The sequence below is a fragment of the Bos grunniens genome, chromosome 26 (assembly GCF_055505025.1).
Source record: "Bos grunniens cultivar Pamir isolate PY7600 chromosome 26, Bosgru_T2T1.0, whole genome shotgun sequence".
In the NCBI taxonomy this organism is placed as follows: Eukaryota; Metazoa; Chordata; class Mammalia; order Artiodactyla; family Bovidae; genus Bos; species Bos grunniens.
The window spans coordinates 6,588,492-6,612,524 of NC_141190.1; positions in this window are offsets into that span (position 1 = coordinate 6,588,492).

The following is a 24,033-nucleotide window of genomic DNA, read 5'->3' on the forward strand; positions in this document are numbered from 1 at the left end:
ATTTTAAGAGAAGAGGGTGACTGTCTTTCTGGAATTTCCTTGAAATGTCATGTCTATTACTGTTATCCAGGAATAAGATTCATCTGAACCTGTTGATGTAAATTCATTTAATAGTTAAAATTAAAAATCAACCTCTTGTGATTTAAATTGTTCCTGAATATTTCTTTCTACTTTTCTAGTCTACACATTATCTTTTAACCTAACCCAAGTAAACTTTACTCTGTCTCTGCCATATTTTTCATGTATATGTAATCACCCTAAGTGATGTTTCTCATCCTCCTTTCCTCTCTATTTCCAATGCAGGCATCATTACTCAAATGCTCATTGTTTCTTACCAGCACAAATAAAATGAACTCTTAACTCAAGTTTATGCTTTAATAGACTGTAGATATCTTTGCCAAATTAATCTTCCAGAGTTAAGGAGTCATTTTCCTCCAAGAAATCTTCAAAGTTTCTTCACTGCCCTTATCACTGCCCACAGAACAAAATTCAAGTAAACTTTACCCTTACTTTATTTCTCCTCATTATGTGGCCTAACCTTTCTTCTCCAATCTAATCCCCAACTGCTTCTTGAATTATATTTTAGGAGTTAATAAAGAACCACTTCCAGAAAACATGACTGACAAATCACACTTGCATGAGTTACAAATTAAAAAAAAAAAGCTGAGAATGGTGTAGTTAAAAGCTTAATCAGTTAAAAGAAGTCACATAATGAGATTATCATTATTTATCCAATTTCTTGAAATTCTTGTTTAAACAAGTGCTAAAGAGAAAAATCCTTGCTTCAGTTCAGTTCAGTTCAGTCGCTCAGTCGTGTCCGACTCTTTCCGACCCCATGAATCGTAGCGTGCCAGGCCTCCCTGTCCATCACCAACTCCCGGAGTCCGCTCAAACTCACGTCCATCGAGTCAGTGATGCCATCCAGCCATCTCATCCTCTGTTGTCCCCTTCTCCTCCTGCCCCCAATCCCTCCCAGCATCAGAGTCTTTTCCAATGAGTCAACTCTTCGTATGAGGTGGCCAGCTTTAGCATCAGTCCTTCCAAAGAACACCCAGGGCTGATCTCCTTTAGAATGGACTGGTTGGATCTCTTTGCAGTCCAAGGGACTCTCAGGAGTCTTCTTCAACACCACAGTTCAAAAGCATCAATTCTTCAGTGCTCAGCTTTCTTCACAGTCCAACTCTCACATCCATACATGACCATTGGAAAAACCATAGCCTTGACTAGACGGACCTTTGTTGGCAAAGTAATGTCTCTGCTTTTCAATATGCTATCTAGGTTTCTGCTTAATTCAACCCTTGTTACTCAATATATTTATTAAATGTTGTAGGCACTTAACAACATATTCCCAAAAAACTTTCCTACATAGCAATGCTTTGTCAATCCTTTTTGTCACAGTGCATTTTGTTATAAATTGGAATGGAGGGGGGTCATGAAAGGGTAATTGCAAAATGGCTTATTTTTAAGCCCCAAGAAAGTTTAAGACTCAAATATTTAAGGAGAGAAAATTACAGTTCTCAGTTACTATATAAAAAAATACTTTGAGTCATAAAAGATCACTAAAAATGAACAGGGTTTTTAATACTAAGGAAAGTATCTTAAAGGTATAAAGAAGATAAAAACCACAGTTCAGCTCAACAAACCTGTCTGTACTGAATATCCACCACCCCATTATTTCAATAAATAGAAAAAAACTTGTCATAAACATAATGCTACCATAAGTAAACAAGTTAGGGCAAGCTAATTTAACTTAAATAAAAGTAAAATATATTAAAAAAAAAAAACACATCTTTGAGCTCATGCAACCTGATTTGCTATAATTTCAGGGCCTTAATTTCTTCCTCTATAACATGAAAGGGCGGGTCATGAAAATTTCAGACGTTCCTCAAACTATCACTCAAAGTAGATGTTTGTTCAAATAAATTAATTTATATACTAATAGTATTATGAATACCTAACATGCTGAGTCCTGAAAACATGCAAAGGCCTATACCAAATGCTATATGTGCTATATCTAATTTAATCCTCCCAAAAAACTTATGAGGTACTTTTATTTCCATTCATGTTATAAAGGCCAAAACAGCACAAGAAGTTTAAGTAACTTTTCAAAAAGTCTAATGAGGAACTCAGGATCCTGAGCAATAGACTATGTTTCTTTGGTAAATATGTCATGCTTGGAAAATAATGTAAATTATGTACAAGTAATTACAAGTACACAGACTATCACATGTAATATCTATGATGGTCCATGGAAGGGAGAAGATTTTATGCTAAATAAGGAAACTGTGAGGTGATATGGAAAGTCCATGCACAGGAAAACTTTGGTTTGAATCGCAGTTCTGCCAGAGCAAGTGCTGATTCCTAGTTCATTTCTCTTTCACCTATTTCATGCTGTCTCCTGTGAGTTTTCCCAAGATTACAGGCTTAACAGTTACCTGAAGTGATTATTTGTTTTAGAAATAACACTTACCTCATGTCTGGAGAGTTTCACAAGTAGCTGCCTCCCTAATTGGATTCTTATTTCAACCTAAACTCAATTTAAACTAAAACTTCATTTTAAAAAATCTGTGACATTTTGCAACTTTTACATCCTCACAAGACCTTCTGTAAACAAAAATCTCACCCCACAAATAATACTCATTTTCTTAATTTAAACATTTATTAATCTAATAGTCAAAATTATTTATATCACAAAAAATCTATTACATGTACACACTTTTCTACTACTATGTATTCCTCAAGTGTTGCTTGTTCAAACAGCTGGTCTCAAATCACCTTCCAAAATGCTTCAAGATCATTTGCATGTTTGTCCTAATAATACTAAGCAAAATGAAAAACAATTCAATTACTATTATTTAGGACCACTTTGATCTAAGGAAAACACCTTCAAAGAGTCATGCACTGTAATAGCTTTCTTCCAAAGTCCTTCTAATAAGGAATTAACCCAGAGGTAATACCATCATAAGTTATTGATAAAATCCAGTCGATTTCCTCCCTTCAAGGCCCTCCTCCAACCGACTCAGGCCTTGAAATGGGAATGCAAGCATAAAACTTCAATATAATCCAATTTGGTGGAAGTATGAACAATAGGAGGAACATAGACTGTGTGTAGGTTTCTTTAATTAAATAATCTTTATATAATTTTTAAAAGTTACATTCCATTTACAGTTTTGACAAAATATTGGCTATATTTCCCATATTGTACTGTACATCCTTGTAGCCTATCTTACACCCAATAGCTTATACTCCTACTCTCCTACCTGTATATGGCCCCTCCACCCTCTACTGGTAACTACTATTAACAGTGTGTTCTCTGTATCTGTGATTTTGCTTCTTTTTTTGTTATATTCACTAGTTTGGTGTATTTTTTTGATTCCACATGTAAACAGCATCCCTCAGAAATTTGTGTTTGCCTGACTTATTTTGATTAGCATAATGCCGTCCAAGTCCATCCACAATCCTGCAAATGGAAAAAATTTGTTCTTTTTATGGCTGAGCAGTATTCTTGTGTGTGTGTGTGTGTGTGTGTGACACCTTCTTTATTCGTTCATATCTTTACAGACACTTAGATTGTTTCCATATCCTGGTGATTGTAAATAAAGCTGCTACGAACATTGGGGTGCATGTATGTTTTCAAATTTGTGTTTTTGCTATCTTTGAATTAGTGTTTTTACTTTTTCCAGATATACCCAGGAGCAGTGTTTCTGGGGCATATGGTAGTTCTATTTTTAGCTTTTGAGAAACTTCCATATGTTTTCCACAGTGGCTACACCAATTTAGATTCCCATCATCAGTATGCACAAATGTTCTCTTTTCTCCCACCATCAGTGTGCACAAGTGTTCTCTTTTCTCCACATCCTCACCAACATGGCTTTTAGATGATAATCATTTTAACAGATATTAGATGATATTTGTGGTTCTGATTTACATTTACCTGATGATTAGCAATGCTGAGTATCTTTTCATGTGTCTATTGGCCATCTGCATTTCCTCTTTGGAAAAATGTATTTTCAGTTCTTCTGCCTATTTTTCATTCAGTTCTTTGTTTTCTTGACATTGAGGTATATGAGCTATTGATATATGTTGGATATTACTCTGTTATCAGTCATATCATTTGCAAATATTTTCACTCATTCAGCAGGTTGTCTGCGTTTTATCAATGGTTTCCTTTGCTATGCAAAAGCCTGGATTTAAGGACAGCAACATTCAAATAGAGACTCTACCATTTCCCAGTTGTGTGACCTTAATGGTAAAAATAGAGATAATGGGATCTAACTCTTGGTTTATTGTGAAGGTAAAATAAAATAAGGTACTAAAAGAAAAAAACTTGTAAGTTTAGTGCTTGAAATGAAATAGGCATCCCCCCCACCATGGGAGTAATTATTGATAAAATAAATAGGAAAAGAAGGATGATGATAATTCATTGCTTTCCAAACAAATTGGATTGTGTGGAGATTCATGGGGATGTTTTTATTGCTGAATTTAGGAAAACAATAATTCAAGCCCTAATCTGAAGTATTAATTTCTTAAGATTCATCTATCCATTCTCGGATCTGGGACTGGCCAAAGAGATTTCAAATAAGTCCAAGGTGATTTTTTGATGAAAGATGGAGTTTTGCTTAAAGAGATCAGTAAGAGATTGGGGCCCAGTAGTGTGCAAAACAAGAAGGATAGAAATAAGGTCTAATGTCAGGGCATAAAGTAAGGAATAACTATCCATGACACATAGTGATAACCACTGTTTTATCTTCACTCACCTCTTGCAGATTTCACTCTTGTCAGCCAGAAGCTGAAAGAGCAGAGCATCAATACTGCACGTTATATAGTATGTCTTTTATCTGCTCCTTTGCCCATACTGGATTTTGAGGACCTTTGGGGTAAAAAACCCCAATAGTAGAAAGCTGACCAGACAATGTAATTGAAACTTTGTCTAAGCTACATAACTTTTGAGAATCTCAGTCTTTCCCAGCACCAAGAAAAGGATATTATACAAAATGTCCAGTTAGACAAGGTGAGTACTGAGTAAATGCTTATTAGCAACAGGATCACCAACAACACAGAGCATTTTTCTGAGGATTATATTAAAAATACCATAGAAGTCTTAGGAAAACCTGACACATACTGAGCAAAATTAACTATTTCAACTTATGCAAGAACTTACTCACTAGGTCCTAAAAGCTGTTTGTTGAAAATATAGCTGCTTGCTGATTTAAAAATAGTTGTGCAATCCAAATCTCTAAGTTTCAGGACAAACTTCCTGGAGTGCTGCCATACTAGACAGCTGAGTAAAATGACCCTGGGCATTAGTTTTGCATCTTGCAACTTTATCAAATTCATTAATGCACTCTATAGTTTTCTGGAGTGTCTTTAGGACAGTCTGTGTATAGTATCATGTCATCTATAAACAATGGCAGTTTTATGTCTCCTTTTCCAGTATGGATCCCTTTTGTTTCTTTTCCTTCTCTGATTGTGATGGCTAGGGTTTCCAAAACTAGGTGGGGTAAAAGTGGTGAAGGTACATCCTTGTTTTGTTCTTGATCTTAGAAGAAATGCTTCCAGTTTTTCACCAAAAAGTATGATAACTGTGGGTTTGTGATATATGGCTTTTATTATTTTGAAGTTAGTTTCCTTTATGCTCACTTTCTGGAAAGTTTTTATTATAAATGAACATTGAATTTTATCAAAAGACTTTTTATGCATCTATTGAGATGATCATAATGATTTTTGTGTTTCAAAATTTCAGGATACAAAATTAACCCATGGAAATCTATTTCATTTTTATACACTAACAATGAAAGATAGAAAAGAAAATTAAGGGGGAAAAATCTCAATCATTAAAAAAAAATAAAAATACCTAGGAATAAACCTACCTAATGAACCATGAACTTCCAGAAGTTCAAGCTGGTTTTAGAAAAGGCAAAGTAACTAGAGATCAAATTGCCAACATCCGCTGGATCATTGAAAAGACAAGAAAGTTCCAGAAAAACATCTATTTCTGCTTTATTGACTATGCCAAAGCCTTTGACTGTGTGGATCACAATAAACTGTGGAAAATTCTGAAAGACATGGGAATACCAGACCACCTGATCTGCCTCTTGAGAAATCTGTATGCAGGTCAGGAAGCAACAGTTAGAACTGGACAAGGAACAACGGACTGGTTCCAAATAGGAAAAGGAGTACATCAAGGTTGTAAAGTGTCACCCTGTTTACTTAATTTATATGCAGAGTATATCATGAGAAACACTAAGTCTCTCATGATATGCATATATGCAGATGACACGCTTATGGCAGAAACTGATGAAAAACTAAAGAGCCTCTTAATGAAAGTAAACGAAGAGAGTGAAAAAGTTGGTTTAAAGCTCAACATTTAGAAAATTAAGGTCATGACATCCAGTCCCATCACTTCATGGCAAATAGATGGGGAAACAGAGGCAGACTTCATTTTGGGGGACTCCAAAATCACTGGAGATGGTGACTGCAGCTATGAAATTTAAAAATACTTGCTCCTTGAAAGAAAAGTTATGACCAACCTAGACAGCATATTAAAAATTAGAGACATTCCTTTGCCAATAAAAGTCCATCTAGTCAAGGCTATGGTTTTTCCAGTAGTCATGTATGGATGTGAGAGTTGGACTATAAAGAAAGCTGAGTGCCAAAGAACTGATGCTTTTGAACTGTGGTGTTGGAGAAGACTCTTGTGAGTCCTTTGGACTGCAATCAGTCCTAAAGGACATCAGTCCTGAATATTTATTGGAAGGACTGATGCTGAAGCTGAAACTCCAATACTTTGGCCACCTCATGCGAAGAACTGACTCATTTGAAAGACCCTGATTCTGGGAAAGATAGAAGGCGGGAGGAGACAGGGATGACGGAGGATGAGATGCTTAGATGGCATCACCGATTCAATGGACGTGAGTTTGAGTAAACTCCGGGAGTTGGTGATGGACAGGGAGGCCTGGCGTGCTGCACTCCATGGTGTCGCAAAGAGTCAGACACAACTTAGCAACTGAACTGAACTGAACTGAAGGAGATGAAAGGCCTGGACTGCTGCAGCCAACACAGCAAGTAGGGATTGAAAGTGGTCGACGCACAGTTTGGGAAAAAGAAACTAGAGACAGAATTAAAGTTTTAAAGGTGGGCCTGGGGGCCTCAACCCCCTTGGGCCAAGAGCCCTGTTTCTCGGAGCCACATCACTTTTATTTGTGTCTTGGCAAGCAAAACGTATCTATTGTGCTATGATGAAGTCAGCCTCCTGTGTCCCGGTCACATCTCCCATTTTATTGATTACTTTAAACTATCTCTGTTGTTTTCTTGTACAATGGCTATCACCTAACTGGAGGTCATAGACCCACATATGTGTTGGGAAAACATCTTATTGTGTACACAAGCAGTGTTCTGAACTTGGGCTGAACTGGCGTTCCAAGGTCCACACCATGTTTTTCCTTAGCTTAGCAGGGCATGACAACCCAACTGATCAACTTGATGTACTTTTATTTGGGTTATGTTGTATTGTTATATTTTGCTTTTATTCTTTTCCCATTGTGACTTTCTCATGGCTTAGCCAGAGCAACAGGTGGCTGACTATTAACCCCTGCACTATACTCCAAAAACTACAAGAAGCTGATGAAAGAAATCAAAGAGGACACAAACAGATGGAAAGATATACCATGTTCTTAGATTAAAAGAATCGATATTGTCAAAATGAAAATAATACCCAAGAAAATATACAGATTCCATGTAATCTGCATTGAATTACCAATGATATTTTTCCAAAAACTAGATCAAAAAATTTTAAAATTTGTATGGAAATACCAAAGACCCCAGATAGTCAAAGTGATCTTGAGACAGAAACACAGAGCTAGAGAAATCAATCTGCCTGAATTTAGACTATACTCCATGAATTTCCAGTAATCAAAACAGTATGTTACTGGCACAAAAACAGAGATATAGATCAATAAAACAAGATAGACAGTGTAGAAACAAACCCACACACCTATGATCAACTACTCTATGGCAAAAGAGGCAAGAATATATGATGGTGAACAGTCTCTTCAATAACTGCTTCTGGGGAAACTGGACAACTACATGTAAAAGAATGAAATTAGAACACTACCTAACACCATACACAAGAATAAACTCAAAATGGATTAAAGACTTAAATGTAAGACCTGGCGCTATAAAACTCCTAGAAGAACACATAGGTAAGACATTCTGTTATAAATCATAGCAATATCATTTTCAGATCCATCTCTTAGAGTAATGGAAACAAAAATAAAAATGGGACCATTTGATTGCCATAATCTGCAGTTTTCAACATTTAAAAGTTATAAAATATGTGCACTGAAATGCTCTGACATTCATGATGCTGGCTCACATAAAATGAAATAAATTTATAACAAAAAAATTGGGAATTCCTTAGTCTAAACAAATATAGCATAATATACACAGGCATCTTAATTTTATCTCAAAGAGATAAGTATTTGCTGACCACCACTTTTTTTAGCAGAAAAACAAGGACTAGAAGCCAGGGTAGGGTGGCTGATGCACAATCTCCTGCAATTTCTACCATCATAGTTCTTCCCTTGTGCTAGTCTTAATTCCTTGCCTACAACAACAGCATTCAAGCCCAATAAGAGTTATCAGGAACAATACCAACAACTGTAGACTAATATTTATCAAGGAATTACTATACACTAGACAATCTGTTACATGTTTTGCATTTGTGACCGGCGCACTAAGTGCGATGGTGGCTGCGATTGGCACACCAGTCGTGGCCAAGAGGAGTTACCCCACGTCCGAGGTAAAGGGCAGTGGCCAAGAGTGCCAGGTTACGACGGAGCAGGAATGGCAGAGAAGAGCTACCCCAGTCTGAGGTCAGGGGCGGTGGCCAGGAGGACCAACCCCACACCTGAGGCCAGAGGCGGTGGCCGGGAGGACCAACCCCACGTCCAAGGAGTGGTGGCTGCGCAGGTGCATGAGGGCCTAGAGGCGCTATCCCACATTGAAGGTCAAGAAGGGCAGCGGTGAGGAGATACCCCTCGTCCAAGGTAAGGAGCAGCAGCTGTGCTTTGCTGGAGCAGCCGTGAAGAAATACCCCACATCCAAGGTAAGAGAAACCCAAGTAAGATGGTAGGTGTTGCAAGAGGGCATCGGAGGGCAGACACACTGAAAACATACTCACAGAGAACTACTCAATCTAATCACACTAGGACCACGGCCTTGTCTAACTCAATGAAACTAAGCCATGCCCATGGGGCAACCCAAGACAGGCGAGTCAGGGTGGAGAGATCTGACAGAATGTGGACCTCTGGAGAAAGGAATGGCAAACTACTTCAGTATTCTTGCCTTGAGAACCCCATGAACAGTATGAAAAGGCAAAATGAGAGGATATTGAAAGAGGAACTCCACAGGTCAGTAGGTGCCCAATATGCTACTGGGGATTAGTGGAGAAATAACTCCAGAAAGAATGAAGGGATGGAGCCAAAGCAAAAAGAATACCCAGCTGTGGATGTGACTGGTGATAGAAGCAAGGTCCGATGCTTTAAAGAGCAATATTGCATAGGAACCTGGAATGTTAGGTCCATGAATCAAGGCAAATTGGAAGTGGTCAAACAAGAGATGGCAAGAGTGAACGTCAACGTTCTAGGAATCAGCAAACTCAAATGGACTGGAATGGGTGAATTTAATTCAGATGACAATTATATCTACTACTGTGGGCAGGAATCCCTCAGAAGAAATGGAGTAGCCATCATGGTCAACAAAAAAGTCCAAAATGCAGTACTTGGATGCAATCTCAAAAACGACAGAATGATCTCTATTCATTTCCAAGGCAAACCATTCAATATCACAGTAATCCAAGTCTATACCCCAACCAGTAACACTGAAGAAGCTGAAGTTGAACGGTTCTATGAAGACCTACAAGACCTTTTAGAACTAACACCCAAGAAAGATGTCCTTTTCATTCTAGGGGACTGGAATGCAAAAGTAGGAAGTCAAGAAACACCTGGAGTAACAGGCAAATTTGGCCTTGGAATAGGGAATGAAGCAGGGCAAAGACTAATAGAGTTTTGCCAAGAAAATGCACTGGTCATAACAAATACCCTCTTTCAACAACACAAGAGAAGACTCTACACATGGACATCACCACATGCTCAACACCGAAATCAGATTGATATGTTCTTTGCAGCCAAAGATGGAGAAGCTCTATACAGGCAACAAAAACAAGACCGGGAGCTGACTGTGGCTCAGATCATGAACTCCTTATTACTAAATTCAGACTTAAATTGAAGAAAGTAGGGAAAATCACTAGACCATTCAGGTATGACCTGAATCAAATCCCTTATGATTATACAGCAGAAGTGAGAAATGGATTTAAGGGCCTATTTCTGATAGAGTGCCTAATGAACTATGGAATGAGGTTTGTGACTTTGTACAGGAGATGGGGATCAAGACCATCCCCATGGAAAAGAAATGCAAAAAAGCAAAATGGCTGTCTGGGGAGGCCTTACAAATAGCTGTGGAAAGAAGAGATGCAAAAAGCAAAGGAGAAAAGGAAACATATAAGTATCGTAATGCAGAGTTCCAAAGAATGGCAAGAAGAGATAGGAAAGCCTTCCTCAGTGATCAATGCAAAGAAATAGAGGAAAACAACAGAATGGGAAAGACTAGAGATCTCTTCAAGAAAATTAGAGATACTAAGGGAACATTTCATGCAAAGATGGGCTCGATAAAGGACAGAAATGATATGGACCTAACAGAAGCAGAAGATATTAAGAAGAGGTGGCAAGAATACACAGAAGAACTGTACAAAAAAGATCTTCACAACCCAGATAATCACAATGGTGTGATCACTGACCTAGAGCCAGACATCCTGGAATGTGAGGTCCAGTGGGCCTTAGAAAGCATCACTACGAACAAAGCTAGTGGTGATGGAATTCCAGTTGAGCTACTTCAAATCCTGAAAGATGATGCTGTGAAAGTGCTGCACTCAATATGCCAGCAAATTCGGAGAACTCAGCAGTGGCCACAGGACTGGAAAAGGTCAGTTTTCATTCCAATCCCAAAGAAAGGCAATGCCAAAGAATGCTCAAACTACCACACAATTGCACTCATCTCACACGCTAGTAAAGTAATGCTCAAAATTCTCCAAGCCAGGCTTCAGCAATATGTGCACCATGAACTTCCTGATGTTCAAGCTGGTTTTAGAAAAGGCAGAGGAACCAGAGATCAAATTGCCAACATCTGCTGGATCATGGAAAAAGCAAGAGAGTTCCAGAAAAATATCTATTTCTGCTTTATTGACTATGCCAAAGCCTTTGACTGTGTGGATCACAATAAACTGTGGAAAATTCTGAAAGACATGGGAATACCAGACCACCTGATCTGCCTCTTGAGAAATTTGTATGCAGGTCAGGAAGCAACAGTTAGAACTGGACATGGAACAACAGACTGGTTCCAAATAGGAAACGGAGTTCGTCAAGGTTGTATATTGTCACCCTGTTTATTTAACTTATATGCAGAGTACATCATGAGAAACGCTGGACTGGAAGAAACACAAGCTGGAATCAAGATTGCCGGGAGAAATATCAATAACTTTAGATATGCAGAGGACACCACCCTTATAGCAGAAAGTGAAGAGGAACTAAAAAGCCTCTTGATGAAAGTGAAAGTGGAGAGTGAAAAAGTTGGCTTAAAGCTCAACATTCAGAAAACAAAGATCATGGCATCCAGTCCCACCACTTCATGGGAAATAGATGGGGAAACAGTGGAAACAGCATCAGACTTTATTTTTCTGGGCTCCAAAATCACTACAGATGGTGACTGTAGCCATGAAATTAAAAGATGCTTACTCCTTGGAAGGAAAGTTATGACCAACCTACATAGCATATTCAAAAGCAGAGACATTACTTTGACAACAAAGGTTCGTCTAGTCAAGGCTATGGTTTTTCTTGTGGTCATGTATGGATGTGAGAGTTGGACTGTGAAGAAGGCTGAGCACCAAAGAATTGATGCTTTTGAACTGTGATGTTGGAGAAGACTCTTTAGAGTCCCTTGGACTGCAAGGAGATCCAACCAGTCCATTCTGAAGGAGATCAGCCCTGGGATTTCTTTGGAAGGAATGATGCTAAAGCTGAAACTCCAGTACTTTGGCCACCTCATCCAAAGAGTTGACTCATTGGAAAAGACTCTGATGTTGGGAGGGATTGGGGGCAGGAGGAGAAGGGGACGACAGAGGATGAGATGGCTGGATGGCATCACTGACTCGATGGACGTGAGTCTCAGTGAACTCCAGGAGTTGGTGATGGACAGGGAGGCCTGGTGTGCTGTGATTCATGGGGTCGCAAAGAGTCGGATACGACTAAGTGACTGATCTGATCTGATCTGAGTCCAATCCCCTACTTGATGCCTGTTGTCTTTCATATAAATGCTATTTGAATATTTCTACCTATGAGGAGACACCTGAGTCCTTTAATTTTTCATTAAGCCTAATCATTAGAAAGTTCTTCCTCATTATTGTGGAGAATCATGGGAAATCCTCTTCATGAGGCATGAGATCTTCTGGTAGCAAGTAACAGTTTTGTATTCTCATGGCAACCAGAATTCATATTATTACCTGTAGGTTTTAAACAAGGCACAAGTATGCTGTGCCCTGTCTCTGTGTGTAGACTACATATATAAAACTAGGGAGAAGAAGGCAGAATGTCTGAAGATCTCATGCTTTTGAGCCCCTTTGTGTAGACATCATGTGTGCTTTATTTTTAATTTCAGTGTAACAAATGATGAATGGGAGTTGGGCTTAATTGTAGCCACATGGGCACAGTTTCTGCCCAGAGAGAAGCAATTCAAGGCTTCAGAGTCTTCCACTTCCACCAGTCCTGCAATGACTGATTGACCAATGCTGCCAAAGGCCTAGATGTAGTTAGTGGACCCACAATAAGTCATCTATCTTCCCATTGAGCCATGCCAGCTCTGGGTCCCAGCACAGGTTAGCTAGGGGAAGAGAGCCACCCTCACTCAGTGAGCATAATATGAGCATATGATGCTGGGGACAAATTTGGTATAAATTAAAACAATGAAATAGTCTGGCCAATGTCTAATTTCTAGTATCTTGAAATGTCCTTTACAGTTAAAATTATAGGGGGAAAAAATGCCTTTTGGCCAAACTCATCAAAGTGTACACATTAAATATGTGCAGTTCTTTATATATCAATTATGCCACAGTAAGGTTGCCTTTGAAAAAAAAAGAAAAGTAGAAGCAGTCATCTGAATAAGATAAATTATTCTAACAAAGCAAAATAACCCCCAAATCCCAGTTGCTTAACTCAACCAAGACAAATTTCACACTGCATGGTTATTATAAGTTAGCATAGTTACTAAGAGACCCAAGCAGGTCAAAAATTCCCCACCATTAACCTCACTACCTTGAATATGTTGCCTCTTCTGTGTAAACAGGAGGGGAAAAGAGAACTGAGGCACTTCCCAGCAGTAACGAGCTGGTACAGCTCAGAAACAGTACACACTCTTTCTCTGGTCATGTCCCACTGGCTGGAAATAATCCCATGAAAATGCAGTCCTCTGTGTGCCAGGAGAAGAAGCAAACTTGATATTGGTAATGGTAATGTCTATCATATTACTTAGGTCTCCTAAGACCTTTAATTCTCCAATCTGCTGCTGCTGCTGCTAAGTTGCTTCAGTCATGTCTGACTCTGTGCGACCCCATAGATGGCAGCCCACCAGGCTCCCCCGTCCCTGGGATTCTCCAGGCAAGAATACTGGAGTGGGTAATTTTCCAATCTAAACATATCTAATTCTTTCACATGTTCTTCACTGACATGATTTCCTCTACCCTTCTTCCCCTGGCTTCCTTACAACTGCTACTCTAATTTAAAGATGTCCTAACACTAGTCTGTGAACCCTATGATTTCACAGGCAGGATTTTGTGACAATGCTAATTATGTAAAGGAAAAGGGATATAGCTTCTAATAAAGTCTCAAAGAAGTAATCCTAAAAGAAGCTAAGGATCATTACTCAGATATTTCATCATTTGCTTTCTAATATATTATACTCCATAGTGCAACATTCTGGCCAAGTTCTGAATACCATTGCTCTACTATCTATTCACATATGTTAAGTGAAAAGGACATTAGAAAAGAAAATTTGCATCCAATTTTTTTTACAGACTGTTGTCACATACTGAGTTGATGGACCAAAAAAAAAAAAAAAAGAAATGTAAACCATTTGCATTGCTGACAAATGTTGCTTTTTCTTAGTCAAATTATTTAGAGTGGCTTTTGTTTTTATTGATCTTTTAGACTATATGCAGAACTATTCATTTTTGTTAACAAGAGCTCAACGTTTCACATTATGTTGAATATTGATTCTAACATCAACTGCACTATCGATCTTTCCCATCTGTTTCTGAGTGTTCTGCAGGTCATTGATATACTCATATAAATCATCTACAACAGCACTGACACACATTGGGACTCAAAATATTTTGGTTCTTATTTTCATGGTTGTTACAGAAGCATTGAAAGGTTTTGAAAAACTGCAGTAACTAAACCTATTTGGCTTTGTCCAGCCAGTTTTCTTCATATACTTTGACACCAGAACAATTACTTTTCACCCAACATCTTTCACTTCAGGAAATGTGGTACCATTTACTTCCTTTAACCTAATTCCAGGATCAGCAAATGGTCAGAATCAGGAACAAGGTAGAAAATGACCGCTTTTCACGTTGGTAAGAGAATCATGCTGTTTTCTTACTTCAACTTCTCCCACAAGTGTCTGTCTGACTCTCGCACTGCATCTCACCAGAAACAGTTAATTTATCCTGTACAAATACAGCATCAAACATGGTAATTATCTCAGTCTTCTATGAGGGGGTAGGTGTGCAAAATAACACACTCTATCTTCTATGTTCCTCTTATTATGCATGCTAAGTTGCTTCAGTCGTGTGCAACTCTTCCCAACCCTATGGACTGTAGCCTGCCAGGCTCCTCTGTCCATGAGATACTCCAGGCAAAAGTACTTGAGTGGGTTGCCATTTCCTACTCCAATATTCTTTTTTTTTTTTTCTAATTTTATTTTATTTTTAATCTTTACATAATTGTATTAGTTTTGCCAAATATCAAAATGAATCCGCCACAGGTATACATGTGTTCCCCATCCCGAACCCTCCTCCCTCCTCCCTCCCCATACCAACCCTCTGGGCCGTCCAGTGCACCAGCCCCAAGCATCCAGCATCGTGCATCGAACCTGGACTGGCAACTCGTTTCCTACATGATATTTTACATGTTTCAATGCCATTCTCCCAAATCTTCCCACCCTCTCCCTTATTATATCAAGACACAGCTTTTCTGTGCACACTTGTGAATAACAAACCTGCTGAAGTGATTTCAAGGAGAGGAAGTCAGTGTTTTCTTTTGTTGTCCTCTCCATGATAAAAAAAGCACACATTTCCATTCTCCAAGGGTAGAGTCTAACTTCCCTATATTTAGAAGGGTAGGATTAAACCTAATATGTACTTACTGGATATTAATAAACTACTTTGTGAGGATTCTTATGTAAGATACAGAATTGGCTTCCCCAGTGCTATGGAGGCTATGACTTAGCAGTATTAGTTTAATAAAGAGCAAACAAGGTCTGCCCTTTGTAAAAAGAAGAGCATCTCAGAAACCCCTCAGAAGGGGCAGCCTGTGAAAGTCTAGTTCTTCCTGTCTAATGAATCCACGCTGATACTTATGAGGCTCTCCACATCTCAACAAAATGGAGATTATTAGATACCTGGCAACTATGTTATCCAGAAGAGATAAACAGAAAAACTGCATTCTGTATTTTATCAGAAAGCACATGAAATGCAAATTACTTTAACAAGGGATTTTAATCTATCCACACTTTAAAAATATCTGCCAAGTGGTTTTTTAATCTGACTATTTAATAGTATGTGAAGATTCAAGTGACATTAAACACTGCAGCCCAGAAAGTTATCTGCATAACAGCTCTCAATATTCCTCAAAGGTAAAGATGCCCTGGTTATAGCAATGATGATTGTCTACTTCAAAAACATGAATTGGATTAGTATTAATTTGAAGGTAGAGAATATGCACCGTTTTGACAGTTGAGAAATCACACTTGCTTCAGTCTTCTAGAGTATTAGTGTTAAAATCCATATTTTCTGTATGGCCCAAATCCTGTCAATTCTGCTCCCTTAATACTTGGAATTCTTTTTCAATCCTGCATGCTGGCACCACTGCCTGAGTTCAGGCACTCCTCATGCCTCACCTCACTCATTGCAGCAGTTTCCTAACTGGTCTCTGTTCTCTGCCTGCCCTCCTCCCCCACAATCCCTTCAGTTCAGCATCTCCATGACTCCCAGAATGAGATTTCTAAAGTACAGAAACCAATTAAAACCCTTCAGTGTTTATCCATTATCTTCTGGGTAAAATTCAAACTGCTCAGTAGCCACAAAAAGTATTTTGTGACCACCTAGGGCATGTCAAGGAGAAGACAATGGCACCCCACTCCAGTACTCTTGCCTAGAAAATCCCATGGACGGAGGAGCCTGGTAGGCTGCAGTCCATGGGGTCGCAGAGTCGGACACGACTGAGCGACTTCACTTTGACTTTTCACTTTCATGCATTGGAGAAGGAAATGGCAACCTACTCCAGTATTCTTGCCTAGAGAATCCCAGGGATGGGGGAGCCTGGTGGGCTGCCATCTATGGAGTTGCAGAGTCGGACACAACTGAAGCGACTTAGCAGCAGCAGCAGCAGGGCATGTCAAATGCCAGGCTGGATGAATTAAAAGCTGGAATCAAGATTGCCAAGAGAAATATCAACATCCTCAGATATGCAGATGATATTACTGTAATGGCAGAAAATGAAGAGGAACTAAAGAGCCTCTTCATGAAGGTGAAAGAGAGTGAAAAAGCTGGCTTAAAAGTCAACATTCAAAAAACTAAGATTATAGCATCTGGTCCCATCACTTCATGGCAAATACATGGGGGAAAAATTAAAAGAATGACATTTTGTTTTCTTGGGCTCCAGATCACTGTAGACAATGGCTGTAGCCATGAAATTAAAAGATACTTGCTCCTTGGAAGAAAAGCTATGACAAATCTAGACAGTACATTAAAAAGCAGAGACATAGCTTTGCTGACAAAGGTCCATGTAGTCAAAGCTATGGTTTTTCCAGCAGTCATGTATGGATGTGAGAGTTGGACCATAAATAAGTTGGAGAACCAAAGAACTGATGCTTTCAAATTGTAGTGCTGGAGAAGACACTTGAGAGTCCCTTGGACTGCAAGGATATCAAACCAGTCAATCCTAAAGGTTGAAAACAACCCTGAATATTCATTGGAAGGACTGATACTGAAAGTGAAGCTACAATAATTTGGTCACCTAATGTGAAGAGCCGACTTATCTGAAAAGACCCTAATGCTGGGAAAGATCGAGGATAGGAGGAGAAGGGGACGACAGAGGATGAGATGGTTGGATGGTATCACACAATGGACATGAGTTTGAGCAAACTCCAAGAGATGGTGAAGGACAGGGAAGCCTCAGTTCAATTCAGTTCAGTCACTCAGTCATGTCCGACTCTTTGCAACCCCATGAATCACAGCACGCTAAGCCTCCTGTCCATCACCAACTCCCGAAGTTCACTCAAACTCATGTCCATGGAGTTGGTGATGCCATCCAGCCATCTCATCCTCTGTTGTCCCCTTCTCCTCCTGCCCCCAATCCCTCCCAGCATCAGAGTCTTTTTCAATGAGTCAACTCTTCACATGAGCTGGCCAAAGTATTGGAGTTTCAGCTTTAGCATCATTCCTTCCAAAGAACACCCAGGATTCACCTCCTTTAGAATGCACTGGTTGTATCTCCTTGCAGTCCAAGGGACTCTCAAGAGTCTTCTCCAACACCACAGTTCAAAAGCATCAATTCTTGGCTGCTCAGCTTTCTTCACAGTCCAACTCTCACATCCATACATGACTACTGGAAAAACCCTGGCCTTGACTAGATGGACCTTTGTTGGCAAAGTAATGTCTCTGCTTTTAAATATGCTGTCTAGGTTGGTCATAACTTTCCTTCCAAGGAGTAAGCGTCTTTTAATTTCATGACTGCAATCAAAATCTGCAGTGATTTTTGAGCCCCCCAAAATAAAGTCTGCCACTGTTCCACTGTTTCCCTGTCTATTTCCCATTAAGTGATGGGACCATATGCCATGATCTTAGTTTTCTGAATGTTGAGCTTAAGCAAACTTTTTCACTCTCCTCTTTCACTTTCATCAGGAGGCTTTTTAGTTCCTCTTCACTCTCTGCCATAAGGGTGGTGTCATCTGCATATCTGAGGTTATTGATATTTCTCCCAGCAATCTTGATTCCAGCTTGTGCTTCTCCAGCTCAGCGTTTCTCATGATGTACTCTGCATAAAAATTAAATAAGCAAGGGAACAATATACAGCCTTGACATACTCCTTTTCCTATATGGAACCAGTCTGTTGTTCCATGTCCAGTTCTAACTGTTGCTTCCTGACCTGCATATAGGTTTCTCAAGAGGCAGGTCAGGTGGTCTGGTATTCCCATCTCTTGAAGAATTGTCCACAGTTTATTGTCATCCACACAGTCAAATGGTATGCTGCAATCAATGAGATAACAGAGAGTCGGACACACTTTAATCATTAAATAACAACAAGGCATGGCAACCCACTCCAGTACTTTTGCCTGTAGAATCCACATTGAAAGAGAGGCCTAGCAGGCTACAGTCTTTAGGGTCCACAGAGTCAGACACAACCGAAGCGAATGAGCACACACACATGCATGCACACCCTCTTCTTAATTCCAAGCTTCATCTCTCAGCACTTTCTTCTAGCATCTACTTTCCCTGCCTCTTGGCTTCCCCTAGATTGTTCTCTTCCCTACTTCTTCCTATTGCTAATTCCTACTTACCCTTCAGTATTCAGATCAGACTCCTCCAGTATGATCTCATACACACACTCACATACACTCACAGTCACTTGAGGTTGGGTGCTCCTCCTTGACATCCTTAGTGCCACATACCAGTGTGAATTTTGGCAATTTTCACTATGCATTGCAATTATCTGCTTTTCCTTCTTTTCCTGCTTTTTTACTTCCTTCCCTCCTGACTCCTTATTTCCATATTAGATTATCAGCTTCTATATTGAATTACAGTAGATTGGAGACAACTTTTTATGCCCAAAACTTCAGGAACAGATTTTGTCAGCATAGTTTTCTAGATAAAGCAATAATATCATTCTGAATAATTATCCAATCAATATTTGCTTATCGCTTTCGTGACTAATATGACCTTTATTTAAAATAACAAAATAAATAATAATAGGCAAGAAATAAATGTCTTTAAATAAAGACTAATTAATAAATTAGTTTTTAAAAGGCCTCAATGGAAGCCTTTCTTTCACAGAAATTATTCAGCTAAGAAGCATTCCACATCACTTAAACAGACATATTGTGTGTTCATAAGCTGAAATACTCAAACTGTAAACTACATATTGCCTATCTCAGCTAGTATAACTCTTCTGACGATTAAATCTGGACTGCCTCAGCATTGCACTACTGGTGGCTGTTGAAGTCAAGCAGAAAGGACATGTGCTTCTTTCACCACAAGATCCTCATGAATCCCCTGAAGGTACTATTAAGAAATCAGGCTTGGTAGGCTTCTGTTTTCAATGTTTACTAAGCCACACTGTTGGAAACTGTTTCAGAGATCGCTGTCCTGCCGATCCATAGTACCATCTGTACTCCAGATCTTAACTCCAATAAGTGTGATTTCATATTTTTTTATTTTGTTGCAGTGGCCAAATACTAAAATTTCCATATTATAGTCACATTGCATGTGTATGCTCAGTAGGGTCTGATTCTTTGTGACCCCATGGACTGTAGCCCACCAGGTTTCTCTGTCCATGGAATTTTCCAGGCAAGAATACTGGAGAGGGTTGCCATTTCTTTCTCCAAGGATATAATTACATTAGAGGTGATAATTTAAAAATATTCTTATGTTGGCAGTTTGTCAGAGGAGAAAGGTAGCATATAACTCATGTCAAAGGAATCAGCAACTAATTAAAAGCTGGAAGAATGGATGAACAAAAAGAAAAAATTATATTATAATCACCATGAGAACAAATCAAAGATACAGGAAAAGACATGGGATATTTCTAGATGTTAGTGGAGGAGAATGTTAATGCTTACTAAAAGAGAAGAAACTTTGAGCATGAAGACCTTTCTTTCTGACTCTTTTAACCCAATACATAGAAAATTCTTGGCACTTAGTCAGTACCCAAAATATATTTGATGAGTACATCAATGCATGAAGAGATGAGAATATGATTTTATTGAGTAAAATGTGGACTGGGTAATAAAAGAGGAACAGACAATATTAAATTTGCTAAGGAGAAGTAACAGGTCTGACTGAGCTCTCAAATTTAACTCTTTTATAAAATGGGCACCTAAGACTCCTCATTACCAGAATTATTTCAAAGAGTTTCCTTTATGAACATTTACCCTATGATTTCCTCCACTTTTCTGGAAATGCTTTTTATCTGGAAGCAAAGGGAGAAAGAGACTCTTTTAAAATTGTCCATATGTTTTCATGAGTCTAGCTGAGATCCAAAGCAGAATCAGGGCCCTTTTTGTATTAATTGCTGGATAGGAGCCCCCAGATCATCTTCTCTACCACAAAGCCACCCAAATCAAGTAGGGAGGGAAAGACCATAAAGGAGAACTGAGTTCTGCCTCCCCATGCACGCCCCATAGATCTTCAGAACATTGTACAGCTTTCAAATAGCCTTCAAATTTTGGGCATACAGACAATAGCACTTTTAAAGCACACAACTTTGAGGTCATGCTATCTCAGACTTTTATATAAACATACACCAGGCCAACTGTGGAACCTTACACAAGCTACTTAAACTCTTCGAACCTCATCAGTATTTACATAAATAAAATGGAGAAAACAGCTAACACCTACCTCATCACTCCTGCCCATTCTCCAGCCCAGTACTGGTCTCTTCAGAAGTCAACTCATTTGACCTCTTTTTTTTTTTTCCTTTTACTCTTCAAAAGCAACCCCTGCTGCTTATCTTACAACAGCACTCCATCTTCTCTATAAGATGGAACATTTACAAAACATTGACATGACCTATAAGGAACTTATTGTGCTCTGCACAGAGTGAGTTCTTCATTAAAGTTTGCTATTTTGAACTGAATTAATCAAATTGTAATACCAAATAATTGCTCCCAGGTTCAAACTACAAAATTAGGTCTATCAAGAAAATGAGCCATTGACTATATGCTATAAAGGGACCCAGTGAACATTGAATCCTACTCATATGTGTATATGTATATACGGATGTATATATATTATGAAAGGATGCCAATAAGGTCACATGAGTCATCTAATATTAAACAGGCAGTTACTAGCAAGCCTAAAAAAGACCTTCTATTGCTCGATACCTATGAATGATGAGTGACTAGGCTTCCCAGGTGGTGCTAGTGGTAAAAAAAAAAAAAAAAAACCTGCTAGTTCAGGAGACATACAAGACAAGGGTTCAATCCCTGGATCAGGAAGATGCCCTGGAGGAGGGCATGGCAACCCGCTCCAGTATTCATGCCTGGAGAATCCCATGGGCAGAGGAGCCTTGCAAGCTACAGTCCATAGGGTTGCAAAGAGCTAAACATGACTGAGTGACTTAGCACACACACATGAACTGAATGACTATTCATTAGACAATGTGGTGAAATAATGTACCACCAAAATGTGGTACTATATGGTAAAATAATAGACTTCTCACTTCTATCCCAGTCCTAGCATGACAATTCTTCATTAAACTGTGCGTTTAATGGAAAGAACTTTCATAAAGACAATGGGATTACAGGAAGTAGGGATGGGGCTTGTGAAGTAGTAAAGTTAGACAGATTTCAGTTCAGTTCAGTCGCTCAGTCGTGTCCGACTCTTTGCGACCCCATGAATTGCAGCACGCTAGGCCTCCCTGCCCATCACCAACTCCCAGAGTTCTCTCAAACTCATGTCCATCGAGTCAGTGATGCCATCCAGCCATCTCATCCTCTATCATCCCCTTCTCCTCCTGCCCCCAATCCCTCCCAGCATCAGTCTTTTCCATTTAGTCAACTCTTCGCATGAGGTGGCCAAGGTACTGGAATTTCAGCTTTAGCATCAGTCCTTCCAAAGAACACCCAGGGCTGATCTCCTTTAGAATGGACTGGTTGGATCTCCTTGCAGTCCAAGGGACTCTCAAGAGTCTTTTCCAACATCACAGTTCAAAAGCATCAATTCTTCAGTGCTCAGCTGTCTTCACAGTCCAACTCTCACATCCATACATGACTACTGGAAAAACCATAGTCTTGACTAGATGGACCTTTGTTGGAAGTGGTCAAACAGGAGATGGCAAGAGTGAACGTCAACATTCTAGGAATCAGTGAACTAAAATGGACTGGAATGGGTGAATTTAACTCAGATGACCATTATATCTACTACTGTGGGCAGGAATCCCTTAGAAGAAATGGAGTAGCCATCATGGTCAACAAAAGAGTCTGAAATGCAGTACTTGGATGCAATCTCAAAAATGACAGAATGATCTCTGTTCATTTCCAAGGCAAACCATTCAGTATCACGGTAATCCAAGTCTAAGCCCCAACCAGTAACGCTGAAGAAGCTGAAGTTGAACGGTTCTATGAAGACCTACAAGACCTTTTAGAACTAACACCCAAAAGAGATGTCCTTTTCATTATAAGGGACTGAAATGCAAAAGTAGGAAGTCAAGAAATGCCTGGGGTAACTGGCAAATTTGGCCTTGGATGATGGAATGAAGCAGGGCAAAGGCTAATAGAGTTTTGCCAAGAGAACGCACTGGTCATAGCAAACACCCTCTTCCAACAATACAAGAGAAGACTCTATACATGGACATCACCAGATGGTCAACACCAAAATCAGACTGATTATATTCTTTGCAGCCAAAGATGGAGAAGCTCTATACAGTCAGCAAAAACAAGACTGGGAGCTGACTGTGGTTCAGCTCATGAACTCCTTATTGCCAAAATCAGACAGATTTCAGACCCCTCCAAATATCACTGAAAGCATAAAAGTCAACTTTGAGCAATCAAGAAGGACCTTTACATGAGATAGCTCTGTCATTTATCATAATGAGTTATAATAAGACACAAAATAATCCTAAAATGTAGCCATGTTATTTACAATCCCCAATATGTTTGTTGCAGTTGAGCCAAAACCAAATGAAGCACCTATAATTATTACCCAAATTCCTAATGAAATTTGAAATTTACTTCAACTTACAGAAAATGTTTATTACTCTTTTGCCCATTCCCCCAAGAAACAATTCAGTCAGCACAGACCCTGTGAGCACAGAAAATACATACATATTATGGGAAACAAATGTGAATTAGGTTTCAGACACAAGTTTGATGCTATCACTCACATGAGTGACCTGGCCAAAAATGAAATCACTTGGCAAGAGATTTCTCAGCTCTGAGATGTTCTACATGCTAATTAAGGGCTCTGTTAGGAACCTGACCTTCAACGAAAAGGTGCTTATTAAACCCTTTTGGTTTCTACCTCTGACTGTGACACGATAAGATAAAAATCTTCCTTAAATGTTAATAAGAAATTATTTTAGCTCAGAACTTTGATGTTGCCTGTGCACAGTGGATATGAAATTCTAACTTAATATATAATTGACAGAGTGTCCCTCCCCCTGGCTTCAAGAAGTAGATTAAAACTAAAAAAATTTTTTCTTAATAAAATTTGCTATATTGGCTTTAAACAGATTTTGTTCAATTTATTATAAGTATGTAGATTCTCTTTTTGCACATAATTTAGGTAAACACAAGAATTATTAAGATCTAAGATGGATGACAAAAATATAAAAAAAAAGTATGACTAATAAAACCAGGAATCAAATGATCAGATTTAACAAAAGCACAAAAAGTTGTTGAAGCCAGAAAATAAGAAAGGAAACATTAGCA